Here is a 15682-nt window from a genome sequence, read left to right on the forward strand (position 1 = left end):
CGTTATGAAAAAAACGCACCATTTTTTTCTTTAATGACATCTGTACGGCAAGTGACCAGAAAAAGTCAATTTTTTAGAGGAAAAATTGATTATTTAATGTCTAAGCATTCCCAAAGTCAACTGTTGATAAATAAAAAGACAAGTTTTGTGAACTACATGGGTTTTTTTCTTAACTTTATCGTCAAATTTGTATTTTAAATTAAAATAAAATCAGATGGCAAATTAAATGACAAGATAATTATTAGATGACCGACAATAAAATTAAATGACAATGACAAAAGACGGAAAATTAAATGACAAAAAAAAAAAAAGTTTAGAAAAAGTTTGAAAAGTGTTAGAAAAGTTTGCATAAACACTAATTATTTTCCAACTATTCATTGCTAATAGTATTTCTTTGTCACTTTTGCTAGATTTCTGCTACAGATTAAAAAACGATTGTTTCAAGGTTCGATCTTTTCTAGTTTCAAAAATTATGCCTTAAATTTTGACTCTGATTGGTGAGTCACAAATTTTACGCTTGGATAATGAACAATATTTAACTCGAGAAATTACGAGCAGCATACGATACTGTATTCGTGCGTATTTTTATTTTATCGACAAGTGGGGCTATAATACGGACCGGGCATAAGTTTTTACCATGGGTTCACTTAGCCGTTTATTCGCGCAAAAACGACTGTTTTGAGGTTTTCGGTATGATTTTCATCTGTTTTTGCTGCCAGTTCATATTTCTTCGCCCTCTAATGTGCTGTTTTGAAACAATTTCATTGAGCCTTGGAAAAACACGCCAACTAAGAAAATAATATAAAAAATTTGTTGACAGGTAAAAACAAAAAACCATGCCTCATTTTCCTCAAGTCTCAATATTTCGCCTTTGCGCCTGGTCGTTTGCAAGTATCATGAGAGACATATCTTTATTACTAAATCATAGATGATAATATACACAACAAACTAGAGTTTAATAATATAAGGACAATGTGCTTGGGCGAGGAGATTTTATGACATGAGTCAAATAAAGTTTCTGATAAGATATAAAATATCACAAAAAAAAGTATTGTAAAAAAATTTAAATGTATACAAATTTCAGCGTTACTAATTCATAACTACAGTTCTATGCGTTGTAAAATTATGATAAAGAACAAAATGTAAAGATTAATATTGAACCAAGAAGGGTTCTAACAATTTCAAGAGCAATGACGTCAATTGGTGGCTTTTTTGTATTTCCATTGAAAAAATAACTAATTGCTTCCATAGATTCTGAAAAATAGCCCCCCTACACTACATTTCCTTGAATTGACACCACTGCTCAAGAGCGGAAGCTTGAGTGTTTTTTACTTTAATTAGCTTTAAAACTGAAAACACAGTTCTGACCAGAAGCGTTGGTACTTGCCTGTAAACACTGGCCCTGCAGGCAGGGTTGTTCTGAAGGTGGAACGAAGGGTAATACACCTTCGGCCTTTTCTGAGGACGTCTATATTGTCTTCTTTCCGAGCACTCAATTCAGTTAGAGACGGTCCAAGCCATTTTTCTTCCTCCAGTGAATATTTCCACATTTTCAAACTACTTCGTATAAAAAAATGCTTCTTATTTTGGGTACTACCCAATATTAGTTGAATGTCCCAGTTTAAGGTAAGCCTGGTCGTTTAAATTAAACTAAGCCTCAAGCAGTGGCGTAATTTTGTCAAAATCCTGGTGGCAGGGGGTCAAGTTGGAGCCCCAAAAGTTTCCCAAGAGTTTCCCAAATCAAGTGAAAATGACAGTGAAGACTGAAAAATGTGTCATATATTACCGTAAAGGCAAAGATTAACTAAAGAAAACTGACCTGTTTCTCTGGATACTTGAATTATGCAGGCTTATCTTAATTTTGACAAGATATTTTGCGGAAACTAAATTTCAGCTGGAAGGGGGCAAACTGAGGTCGGGGGGACTTGAGTCTTGAGTGGACAGTTGCCCCCCCCCCACCTCCAAGCAGGAACCGCTCCTTGTCTCAAAACCCTGTTACGCTTTTAAATGGTGATATTATTCCTGAAAGGACTGAACTAAAATGCACTTTCGATAAGTGGACAACCTCGTTTTGACGAGGTCAAAGACAAGCTAAGATCTCAATGCATATTTGCATATCGTTTTGAGCCGCACTTATACATCTGTGAAGGAAAATGACTTCAAATACAGATTTTGAGGAAGCAAAAACGTTCTTCCCAAATGTAGAATAAGCTCCATATTTCACTGTTTTTAAGAAAAGCTTAAAATTTTGTTTTAATTTATCAAAGGTGCTACTTATTTCAGAGAAGCCACTGTTGAAGGGTTTGATTATTAGCATCACCGTAAGCAAACTAATCGTCAGTGAATATTAGCAGTATCTGTATCTGCTACAGTTACTGCTGCCGAAAGAACCAATGGCAGATTCAAGTACGTCCAGAGCTGGCTAAGAACTACCATGTTTTATTATCAACCAAATTCTCTGGTGTTGTCGGTGCGTCAGCAAAATCTTAACGATGCGTTTATTTAAGCAAGTTTTAACGATGGCAGTACGTTTTGAAGAAGAGACGAATCCAGATTTAAGCTTTTTTTTGTTACGTCTTTGTGCACGTAGTATTCTGTTTTTCATTCTTTTTGTTTCTGAAGATAAATTAGAAATGGTTGTTGTCTATGAACTCTTAGATTTATCACAAGTCGTACCCTATTGACTAGAAGTCATTAAGTAAGGGATGTTCCTTCAAAACAACCCTGCCCCTAAACAATCGAAGTATATGATCTAGAAATCGTCTAAAAGAAGGGTTTTGCGCTGACGAGCCCCTATTTGTCTGGGGGCTTTGAGTTTCCCTGAATGTAAGGTGACACTAGAGGCCTAAACAGGGTCATTTTTGGTGAGGGTTCCCCAAAGAAACATATAAAAATTGGGGAATTCTATAGAAATTTAGGGTATTATGAGAGTAGGCTTTAAAACCTTGAGATTTTAGGGAAGAAGGCTTGTTTCTTCGAGAGCAAGGTCCAATTTTGGACGGCTGAAAGGGAGATTTCTAAGGGCTGGAAACCTGAGCTGCTGTCAAATTGTAGTGAAGTCCAAAGGCCAGAGTTACAATCCATATTGAGATAATTTTTAAGAGGACACTATAGCAAACTGACGCATCTCAGGCTTAAAGATCCAATGATGCTCACTTTCATCACACAGGAGGTAGTGAAAGAGGCTCTTTGCCAAGTCTGTGTAAGATTCAAGGAAAAAATAAGCATATCACATTGCTTAGCATTTTGGAAAAAAATTGAACTATTAAAATTTAAGTTATTAACTTTAAGGTGGCTGAAATAAAACATATCGAACTAGTTTTTTTTACATATCAAGACTTCTAGAGATTTCAGGAAAGCAGGTTGAATAATTCAAAACTATACAAATTTACCCACGTACAACTGCGAAATCCCATGCGCCCATACGTCATGCGAACCCCAGTGAGAAGATGTCTGTGACGCAGCAACCATGCGGTATATCTTAAGAGGCTTCGTCGATCCCCTACGCGTCACACATGGTCCGGGAGAAACTGAGTTCCAAGTAAGCGTGTCGAAATTCGACATATCGAAAACTCGGTCTATCAAATAAAGTATATCAAATTCGGCGTACCAAAAAATAGAACTGTTCCTCCCATTTTATCTGGTACATGGTCAACTGCCCTGAGGAGACAGAAGGTATTATCCCTTGGGCCCCTCACATTTATGCTGATTAGGCCCAAAAATTGTTTTTAGCGGATTTTATTACTATTTACATTCTATCTCAAGAGCGGATCCAGGGTTCAGGGTTCTCAAGAGCTGATCAGAACCGTTTTTTCGACTAATTTTCGACTCGGTCAAAAATTTCGGGGGAGGGGTTCAAACCGGGTACCCCCCCCCCCCCTGGACACGGCCTTTTTTTATTTACTAAAGTTTTTTATATAAGCTGTTTAAAATTACAGTATCAATAGTTTCCCATGACAAAACTCTATAATCAATAATTAAAATGTAAAAAATTCCAAAGTGTGATTATAAGAGACTTAATGTTTGACGTTTTTAATGAAGTTGGACAAAATGACAATAAGGAGTTTGAACAGTGCGTCTTCAAACAAGTACCTCCTGTTAAGGAATGAATCCCAGCAGTGAAAAACTAGATAAATTTATCTTTAATTAGTGCGAGTGAAAGGAATAAACAATAAAAAGATGGCACGGGCAATATCCATCTGATAGACAAAGTCCTCCTTAGAGATTTGGGCTTTATTTGTACAGTGCCTTTTTTCCTCTGTATTCTACAGCCAAATGTCTTACTTACTTAGAGTTAGGTCTTCCCACCCCGGCTGGTGCATAAGGCGACAACGCTGGCTTTCTACGACGACCTCTCTTGCGCTTTTGACCAAAGTTCTTTGAGCGACGATCTCAACAGTGCAGCATCCTTCTCAAGGCATTTGCCTAGTGCTGACTTCTGTTCCCCGCGTCTTCTGATGCCAAGAGGGACTCAACTCCACACGTCATGAAATAGATGGCCCTCACCCATTCGCACCATGCGACCCCATTAACATCATCGGTTAGTCGTAATTCTATCGATCGAAATTCAAAAGAACCAAATACTAGAGGCCAAAAGTGCACTTTGTCAAAAATATGCACACTTTCAGATCCTAATCTTGGAGAAATCTTGGAGAGCTGGGGAAAATCTACTTATGTTGTAGATAAAAATTAAAATGCATATCATTTTATCTGCATTTCATCCATCAAGACTTCTTTCACAATATCCACCCTCACAATTAACGCAGATCAATTAAAGGGTCTCAAATCTGAATCTCAGCTAATATTTAAGAATCTTGGTCGAGTGTGACAATTGCCAAAACATTTTCCGTTTTTTCTTGATTCCGGCTCTAGAACCTCACATAGACATAGGAGGCTAGACCCCTCCAAGACGGAATTGACAGAAAAATCCCTGAATTTGTTTGAAATTTGGTCAAGGGTTATATTTATATCGGTATATATTCCACCTGGAAACATCGCTTTAAATTTTGGTTGCGTCCACCTATGTATTTAGTCCTCAAAGCAGTCAAAAAAATAATAAAACATTAACATATAGAAATAGGAATTAGAAAGTTGGAAAGACGTTTTTGTTTACAACAATAGAATTATGCAGAGCTTCGCACAAGGGGATCATTCAGTCTCAGAAACCTAGAGTAATTTAGGCCTTAAGTCAAATTTTGTGGGCCCTAGATACCTTCCCCACCCTCTAAAGTTTGTCCCTTTGTTGTGCAGGTCCCCCTGGGAAGCCTTGAAAACTTAAAGTTTATTTTAACATTTTAAAATTTATATTGCTAATGTCGTAAACTTGACTAGCCTAAGGGATAGTGATCATAGTTTTATCATGACTTTTGAAAACAAAATAAGAAAGAAGAGCAGACCATCTGTAGTTCAGTTTTTTTGCTAGAATTTCAAGTAGGTTATTTTTTTGCAGGTGCTACATTTATATGTTGTTGCTGCTTTTTCGTTAATATGAATTTTTTTTTTTGTTTTTTTTTTAGCATTATTGCCACTTCTTTATTATATTTTTGTACTTGTAGATAGAATCCCAAATGAATAAATTGTGATCCCAAAGAGAACTACAAGTTCTTTGTGGCTTCCCACAAGAGATCATTGGGATTCAAGATACTTAAACTAATGGATTGTCTTTAACCGCGATGAAGTGTTTATCCATTTTTTTTTTTTTGCGGTAACTCGACTAGTGTTGGGCGATATTTGATATCAATATTGATATATCGGATAAAATATCGATATCGGATATCAAAACGTATTATCGAAACCAATATTTTTTAGGGGTCTCTAGCCCCCTATATTCCCCGTGGAAAATCTACCACATGAAAATTCTGCAAATTTGAAGCATACATCTTCGAGATTATTTGCAGTTTTGAATTCTTTCATCTATAATTGATTTGATTTATCCTTATCTCTCATCTTACCCTGGCATCTTCTTTGCAAGAATTCACTTTCGGCTCCCGAATCAGATACGTGTGAATTATTACCAACTGAGAATGTAAGTAAGTAAAAGTAAGCATGACGGCACTAGACCCTTAAGGTCCAAACCGGCGGTGCTGATCTCCGTTTCGTGGCCCTTCAGCCAGAAAGTGCAGTGGGGGGTTGGGTGCCAGCCATCCTGTGCTTTCGCACACCTTTCCTGCTTACCTTCCCCAGATTTCTCCAGGTACTCATTTAGAGCTGGGTTGACTCTGGCTAGGCTTACAGGATCACACCACTGACCCGCGTCCCAAACCAAGAAACTGGCGCCGCCAGGGATCAAACCCGTGCCCCTTGGACAAAGAACTCTCAACCCAGCGCACGTCCACTTAGCCAGGACGGCTTTGAAAACTGAGAATGAAAAGTTCACAACAAATATGTTGTAATGAAAAGTTCGGATTTTGAATGTTATCAAAGCTAAACTAGCCGATCAGGTTTTGTTTTTTTGACCAGGGCACTTCTTATAGAAAGAAATGTCATAGGAACTTCAAAAAGAACTCATGCAGGGCAACCAGTTATAGTGCTTTTTTGAGTTATGGTGTTAGTTATAGTGTTTTTTTAAGAGTCAAAGTAATCAGAAGGCAAATACCCCCCCCACCCAGCCACAGACACACGTTGCATTTTCCCGAAGCGGATCTGAAATAAATTTAACATGACCAGTTGTTGTAACAGAAACTTTGAAAAGGGCTCAGTCGGTTGGTAATTGAGAGGGTTAGTGCCCTCTTTAATAGTCAAAAGTTATTGGAGGGCAACCATTCCTCCCTCCCATGCACAATAATTTCCCCAAACAGTTCCAGTCAAAATTTCGAAATAGTTATTTTGTTTGACATCGTTTAAAAGTCCAGAAATGATGTCTTTGAGGATGAGAACCCCCTCACAGTTCTCAGGGCAAGGGTTGTAAGGTATGCCCCGAGGGCAGTTAAGGTTTTTATGGAAAAGGTGGTCGTATGAACTTCGGAGGGGACTCATTGGATAGGAAAACGGAAGTTGTAGAGCCATTTTAAGAGTCAAATTTATCGGTATAGGACAGCTATACCCCAACCCCAGGTCATATTTTCCCCAAATGCATCCGATAGATTTTTTAAGATAGCCATTTGTTAAAAAATAGTCTAAAGATCTAATAACATGGTCTTTGGGGTTGACACAACCCCCCAGAGTATGGGGGTAAGGGTTTAAAGTTATGCCCCGGGGGGATGTAAGGTTTTTAGGAAGAGGTGGTCTTGTGAACTTTACAGGAGGCTCATTTGATTTGAAATGCATAGTTCTAGTTCCATTATAAGAGTCAATTTTGATAGAGATAAAATAGCCCCCCCCCCCCTGATATACTATTTTCCCCAAACACATTTGTAGCCAATAGACCAAAGAGGATATAACAAGGTCTTCAGTAAACAAATATAAAAAAATTTAGGCGAACGTTGAACTAAATCAAAACAAACTATGAGCACGAGGATTTTCAAAAAGGTGACAAAGTAATATCTCAAGAACAACTTATATTATAAAATTAGATCTTTAAGAGTAAGTTGCGGTGGCTTTTGAACTAGCCAGAAGGTACAATGTGTATACTTTTAGTATTACAACTACACTTACTGTGACAAATGACACCAAGAGTATTAAGGTGAAACTTCTGGGGAGTGTTTAGGGGGCGTTCCAATTAAGCGATAAAAACTGTAAACATGCAGTTTTTCAAAATGGCACACAAGCAATATCATAGGAAGCAGCACTCTGTAATAGGTAGAAATATGATTGAAACATTCAAAGAAGTTAATTTGATTCAAAATTAAAAGTTCTAGGGTTCTTTATAAGACTAAAAAGAAATTGGAGGGCAATCAGTCCATCTCTCAAGTCGATTTATTTCCCTAACAAATTTTTTCAAAATTTTGAGACAACTATTTTTTTCAGCATGGTAGAACAGTCCAGAAACTATTTCTTTAATTATTTTGAGCATTTAAAAACCTCAAAATTATTACAAAATAAGGATTATTATAGAAAAAAAAACGAAAAGATATAATTTTTTATTGCATAAAAATTACTGTCAATAAAAAACGAACAGAAATTAATCTAAAAAACTTTTTCCACAAAACAAGTTTTTCAAAGAAAACTAAACAGCACCATTAAGCCAAAATTGGGCAGAAATGAAGTCAAGTAATCATCCAAGCGTAAAACTACCACAAACCACTATCAATAAATAAATGAAACTCAAAATGAACAGAAATTAGAATAAATAGCCGAGTCAAACTCGAAACGAGCAAAAACTAACAATAGTAGGGCTGATGACCCCCATGCCTTCTCAAGACCAGAACATAATGTGCGCTTTACTGGAAACATAATATGTTTAAATGTTTTAAATTTTTTTACTCACTTTTGTTTACCCTTTTTTAATTTTAAGTAATATATTAAACTTACAAACCACGGTCATTTTTTTTTTTTTTTTTTTTTTTCAATCAAGCCTAAGTTCTGTTCTGGTATTGAGAAGGCATGGGGGTTGTCAGCCCTAGCATTGTGATTTTTCCTCGTTTTGAATTTGACTAGTCTATTTATTATAATTTTGTTCGTTTTGAGTTTCATCTAATTGTTGGTAGTGATTTTTTTCAGGTTTCAGGTTCATACATTTTTATTAACAAAAAAACAACTCAATGTGACAACAAATCGCACTAAAGCAAGAAGATGCTTGAAAAAGCGACTGGTTGAATATCATGCATGCCAATTCAAAACAACAAAAAAAATGAAAAAAGGGGATAACAATAATAACAAATTAAATTAATGATAAATATATAATGGCACAAAATATAAAAAAATAAAAATAAAATATCTACAAAAAAAAGAAAAAAAAAGCCTTCTCTCGAACCTTTAGCACTACCAAATTCCTGAAAAGAAATGATTTTTAATACGTGTTTTAAGTTGCGGCACACTTTCAGCTTGACGAACAGAATCTAGGAACGAATTCCAAACTGACGGGCCCATGTGTCTGGTCACTTGACTCGCTCTCCTTGTGTTCTATGGCTCACATGTAAGACTATCCGCACTCCTAGTCGAATAATTGTTGTAAAACGAATTAGGCTTAAAAATATTCATAAAAAAATCCGGTGCAAGACCATTCAGACACTGAAATACAAATACTCCAATTTGATAATCCCTTATTTCACCAATTTTTGAAATTTTAAACTTTCTAAAAAGTGATTCAGTGCTATCAATACCACGATCATATCTTCCAATCAACCTTATAGCCTTATTCTGCAGAACTTGAACTCTTCTAAAATTGCAGCTAAAAGCGGTTGCCCAAATTAAACCACCATAATTTATATAAGGCGATGTTAACGAAGAACGCAATAAAGGCAGAATTTTCAAAGGCAAAGAATTTTGAAAACGGTTCAAAATTCTAAGGCCTTATGCCAGCTTACATGCTATGATGTCGCAGTGTTTTCTTCAACTCAAGTTTTGATCCAGGATGAATCCCAGATATCGGATCTCTTCGACTTGTGAGAGCGGTAGGCCATTGTAAATAATGACACCAGGGAGAGTGGGAGCAGAACCAGTCCTCGTAAACATCATAAAATTAGTTTTTGATGCATTGACGCTGAATAGGCTAGCACAAACAAATTCATGTAGGCCATCAAGCGCCTTATTCGCCTTGAACAAGAGCTCTTGCAGCGACTTTGCTGCTATCACTAAAGCCGTGTCGTCAGCAAAAGAAGTAACTGAAGCTCTGGAAATGTAGAATCTCATTGTGTCTACGAATATCAGGTCCAGGAGAGGACCAAGAACTGAGTCCTTTGGAATACCACACTTTATCGGAAGCAACTATGAACATTTGTCACTCAAAGTCACTTGTAGTTTCCTTTCACTTAAATGCGATTCCAAACAATTTAAAACACTACCCTTTATGCCTAAATAATACAACCTTTCCAATAAAATTTTAAAACCAACAGTGTCTAGAGCATTTGTAAAATAAATAAAAACGCCCTTGCACTGCTCGCCATTCTCAAGTGCTGAGTTAATATTTTCCAGAAGATGCTGGACTGCCTGCGTCGTCGAATGTCCTTTCCGGAAGCCAAATTGACCATCGTGTAAAGCACCAATTTTCATCAGATACTCGTAAAGCCGGTGATGAACAATCTTTTCATAAATTTTTGAATAAATCGGGAGAATTGATATTGGTCTCCAATTAGATATGTCAGTTTTGACTCCACCTTTGTGCAACGGTACAACTTTAGCTAGTTTAAGCGCACTCGGAAGCATCCCCTTTTCCATAGAAATATTGATAAGGTATACGAGGACAGGAAGCAAATAAACCAGAACCGACTTGAGCGTTCTAAGACTCATTCCATCAACTCCTGCACTGTTTGACTTGATCGTGCTAACAATTATGCGTACCTCCTCTTCAGTACAAGGCTGGAAATTCATTTCTAAACCTCTTCCTCACTCATCCACAAAACTTCTTGATTCGAAAAACATGGGAGTTCCTTGCTTCTTCTTGAATCTTGCAGCCAATTTCAGAGAAATATTGTCCAAATGCGTTGCATATTTCCTCAGTTTCTTCCAAGGTCCTATTATTTAGCACAATTTTTGGCTTCGATGGCTTCTTAGGAAATTTTAGAAAATCAGTCACAACTTGCCATGTTGCTTTGGGGTTACCTTTACTTTCTTCAAATACATTTGTAAGATATGCCTTCTTTTTTTCCTTCTTCGGGAATTTGCCCTATTCCTTAGCTCTTTATACATCACATGGAGCTCATTATTCTGCAGATGATTCAGATGCTCCTCACACCTGCCGTGGTCACACCTGACCACGCATGCCTGATTTCTCATATTAAACAGATTAAGCAGCACATCATCACACCATGGTTTTCTCGGTTTATTCTTTCTGGGGTTTGTTTCTTTAAGCGGACACGTGCTATCATAAATATTCGACACTATTTGGTTAAACTTTTCAAATGCTTCCGACGGATGATCTTCATTGTTTCCCAATTAACAACACTAATTTGTTCTTCAAATTTTTTCAGATTAACTGGCTTCAGTTCACGCATTGGTATTTTATTCTTTCTGTTATTTTTCTTCACTTCAGAATTCAAATGCAATACAACCGGAAGATGGTTGGAGGCTGGGCTTATAACCACAGAACAGCACGCTTTACTTAGTATCGCTGAAGACACAAACACATTATCGATGAGCGTTTCCGAATGATCCGTGATTCTGATACCTGATGAATTCTGATGAATGATCCGTGATACCCAACCGGAATGCTCACGGTTGGGTATAAATCGTTTGACATCATCAGGCTCAAAAAATCCAAATTTGGTCCACGCATATTTAACAAATCAAAATTAAAGTCTCCCATACATATAAACTCTTGACTAAATCTATTTACCTTTGCAGCAAGACATTCAAATCATTCAGCAAACTCTTCAAATGATGCACTTGGTGGCTTATATACAACAGTAAAAATACAAGCTCGATTTTCAAACTGAATTTCTATACTACAGGTTTCTATCTTACCCTCCTTCCAAATGTCTAAATCCTTTCTAATTTTCAAATTCAAATCCTGTCGGACAATGAAAGCCAGGCCTCCACGTCCCATTGATGATCGACTTCGAACAATCAGTTCATAACCTGGAAAGTTAAAGGACGAGAGAAGGGTATCATGAACCAAAAATGTTTCACATAATGCCATTATATGTAAATTATTAGATCGGAAAATAAAATCAAAAATCTCATGGTAAGAAGACTTAAAATGACAATTCCATGTACATGCATGAAATCCAGACCGGTCTAACTCCTCCAAAGCTGATAACTGGCGATATTTACTATCAAAAGATGGACGAAAACTAATTTACGACCCATCATTTCCAATATCCGTTAACAAATAATCATCAACATTAAATGGATTATTTTGCAAATCACTCAATCTTCCACGTAAACTACTCATATCAACTTACGCAAAAAAGAATCCTATAATTCCTCCCTTTTCCGCGCTCAAACGGGACGATATTTATGCTCATAAGAAATCAAAAATATCCAACAAAATAAAAATATAAATAAAGAGCAATATAGAACATCTTAACGAGATAAACACTACCAAACTACTCATAAACAACAAACTAAACGCAATCTGAAAGCGAGTTTATTCGACGAGCAGCTCTCTCACCCGGAAGTATTGCGAGAACCTGGCCACGATCTGACCATACATTTTTCACGCCAAACTTGTCTCTTGCGGCACTCAGGATATCACGACGGTGCTTGGTTAGAGACTCAGACAAAAAGATTTTCGAACCAGCCAATTTTGATTTACTCGCAAACACTTTACGGGCCGTCTCACAGGTAGAAAATCTCACGAACACTGGTGCAACTTTATCGTTTGCCGACCCTGGATTATTCAAGTTCGATCTGTAAGCCATAGCAAAATCACAATCAGAGATATCGGAAAGCCCTAGCTTTTGCGAGGCTATATTCAGAATGGCCGACTTCAAATCAACACCCGGCTGCTGCTTAATACCGTGAAAAACTAGAGTTCCAAGCTGTTTTTCTTGCTCATAATCATCAATTTTCACTTTAATTTTGCAATTCGGTTCTCTAAATTTTCAATCAGTCCTTTGATATTCTTTACTGATACCAACAATTGCTCTAGCTTCGGATTAAACTCAAGCGACACTGACGAGTATATTTCACTCACGATAGTCTCAACAGAAGTTTTCAGAGTTCGGTCGTTTCCGCATTTATCTTGAACTTGCTTAGTAATCGCGCTCATCATTGATTCTTTTGTCTTAGAGATTTCCTCCTCAGTTGCGACTATTTTAGCTAGCAAATCCGCGGTAGATGGTTCAGAAGAAACTGCTTTCAGCGACACGAAAGTTTTGGAAGCCGTCTTATAAATGTCCGGGTTCTGGTTAACCTCTTTAAACGCACTTTCAACATTTTTATCAGTTTTTGTAGATGCTTCGCAGTAATTATCCTCAAACGAGATGAGACTATTCTCCGTTAATTGTGGTAGATTTACGCTTGGAAGATTATTTGACTTTATTTCTGCCCATTTTTGGCTTAATAGGGCTCTTTACTTTTCTTTGGAAACTTATTCGGTGAAAAAGTTTGTTTTAACTTAATACAAATATATGACACCGTCATTCAGCCAGGGGGGCCGGTGCTTTCTTGCCCCCCCCCCCTTTATAGGCGCCCATGTGCCTAGCTAGGGTTTTCAGCACCCGGGGACGATGTCAGTTAATACCCTCCCCACACCATAGTGTTGAATGAAAAAAAAAGGGGCACCCGTTCTCCTTGACCTTCCTAGCTACGCCGCTCTGAGAACTGACAAAAGGGGAAACTCCGACTTGACTCAGAAATAAACCCAGCGCCATCTAGTGTTACCAGCAAAACCATCGAGTCAATTAAAAGAAAATAAACGCACTAGTTTTATTTTCTAGTGTGAAAATAAAATAAAAACTATTTTGTTCATTTTTTTAACCTCATACTTACTTTTAATTTACACTAGATCGACAATGAAAGAGTCATCCCTACCGAGAGGGCACAATAGGTGACAATCGGTTGGGTACAGTCTTTTAAAAAATTATACTGTCTTCTGCAGGCTGATCCAGTCCTAACTATTTTATAATCCAGATTAAGCTAATAACACAATAGCATGTTTACTTTCAGGAAACTTTTGCTTGGATCTGGGTAAAAGCAGACTGTAAACTGCTTTTAAAAGTAGTAAACTATTTTTAAATTGGAGTCCAGATTTTAACAAATTAAAATTGGATTGTTTAGGATTTTATAGTTCTTCTGGCTAATACTGCTGCATTTTCAATTCCTATTAAACCCTTGTTGAAGCCGAAGAGTATTCACTGATATGAGTTTCTAGTTTTTCCTCTTTAAGCCTACCTAATAGAACAATAATGGGTCGGTACTATCCCCTCCCTCCCAGGACGAAGGTGGAAAAGCCGTTGATTTGGGGTTACAAAAACTGTCAATGGGTTTGAGCTGTCATCTATAATTTATATTTCTAGATGACTCTAAATTCGCATTTCAGCACATTTTAAATTCAAAATTACGTTAGTTGAATTTTAGTTACTGTAGTAAGAGGATGTTGAATTGTTTTTAGAATAGTATCGAAGTTTGGATAATTTTTATTATTGCTGAAGGTGAAAGCGCTCCCCTCCCAAACAAAACAAGGTAACTATAAAAAGACATAGCATTTTCAAAGTGTTTCATTTGTATCCAGATTGTAGGCTATTTTTCAGGTGTTTAAACAGACACTTAGCCTATGCCAGTACATTGGCCGAAATATGCAAATATATACCCTGAATTGGTATATATAAGGGTGGGGGTAAAATTCCTTTCCGACAAAAATGATTATTATATTTGTAATAAATTATACCCAAAATATAACCTTAGATGATCAAAAAGAAGTTGTGCATGTAGGGGCAAAACAAGGAGAATGCTACAAAGCCTACAAAAATTTGGCATAGGACTATTTGAACAAAACTAAATTTGAATAAGAAACCCAGTCCCATCTGGAAAACAAGGAGCTTTGCGCCCTTACATTTCTCTACAATAGGATACTGAAAACAGTAAATTTTTCGTTATTCATATTATTGACTTACAAATAGGGCCTAAGTAAACATACCACTCGATGCCTTTTTTATGTTCTTTCCAAGTATAATAGCCTAGGCCTAATCATTTTTGTTGGAAATGAATTTTACCCCACCCGGATATATAGGCTACCAAATACGGGTATTTATTAGCCCTTTAGGTGGGGTGGGGGCTAATTTTATTTATGTTCTAAATGGGTGGTAAGTACAAACCTTAACCCCCCCCCTACGGTGCAAAAATATACCCTGAATTGGTATATAGGGGTGGGGGTAAAATTCATTCACGACAAAAAAGATTATTATATTTGTAAAGAGCATAAAAAAAGGCATAGAGTGGTATATTTACTTTATTCATAAGTCAATAATATGATTTGGCAAAAATTTACCCATTTTGTTGGAAATGATTTTAACCCCCACCCCTATATAGGCTATACCAAATCAGGGTATATATTTGCACATTAGATGGGTGGGGGGAAAGTTTAAATGGTAAATTTTTTATATTATTGACTTGTGAATAAAGTAGCCTAAACACACTCAATACCTTTTTTTATGCTCTTTCCAAATATAATAATCATTTTTGCTGGAAGTAAATTTTACCCCCACCCCTATATATACCAAATCAGGGTATAGATTTGCACATTAGGGGGTATGGGGGGAAGGTTTAAACTTACCTCTCATTTACATAAGAAATAAAATTTCCCCACCCCGTAATGTGCAAATATATACCCTGAATTGGTTAGGGGTGGGGGTAAAATTCAATTCCGACAAAAATGATAGTTATATTCAAAATAGCATAAGAAAAGAGCATAAAAAAAGGCACCGAATAGTATGTTTACTTTATTTATAACTTAATAATATGAACTGCCAAAAATTTACCAGGGAAGGTACGGTCTTGGGGTGGGAGGTTCTCCACTTGCATACAGTGGGTGGGGAGATGTTCTCCGTTTGTGTACAGGGGATCGATGGGGTTCTCCATTTGTGTGCAAAAGATGATGGAAGGGGAATTCGTTCTTATAACCAGCCCAAGGAACACCTCAGAATCAACTGGGATGTATAGACCTACATTTTCAGGCTTTTTAACCCCTCCTACTAGGAAAATC

At 36.9% G+C, this 15682-nt stretch overlaps 1 protein-coding gene across 1 annotated transcript in view; it reads left to right on the forward strand.

Moving 5' to 3' along the window:
• The first annotated feature begins 14059 nt into the window (after positions 1-14059).
• Positions 14060-15682, forward strand: part of shg (DE-cadherin) — a 239108-nt gene continuing 237485 nt past the window's right edge. Inside the window, exon 1 of the mRNA XM_089088478.1 lies at positions 14060-14163. The gene's annotated coding sequence lies outside the window, so the exon portion shown is untranslated. The remainder of the gene's footprint in view (positions 14164-15682) is intronic.

This window comes from Artemia sp. Qi Xiang Cuo, chromosome 4 (genome assembly GCF_049724085.1).
Source record: "Artemia sp. Qi Xiang Cuo chromosome 4, ASM4972408v1, whole genome shotgun sequence".
In the NCBI taxonomy this organism is placed as follows: domain Eukaryota; kingdom Metazoa; phylum Arthropoda; class Branchiopoda; order Anostraca; family Artemiidae; genus Artemia; species Artemia sp. Qi Xiang Cuo.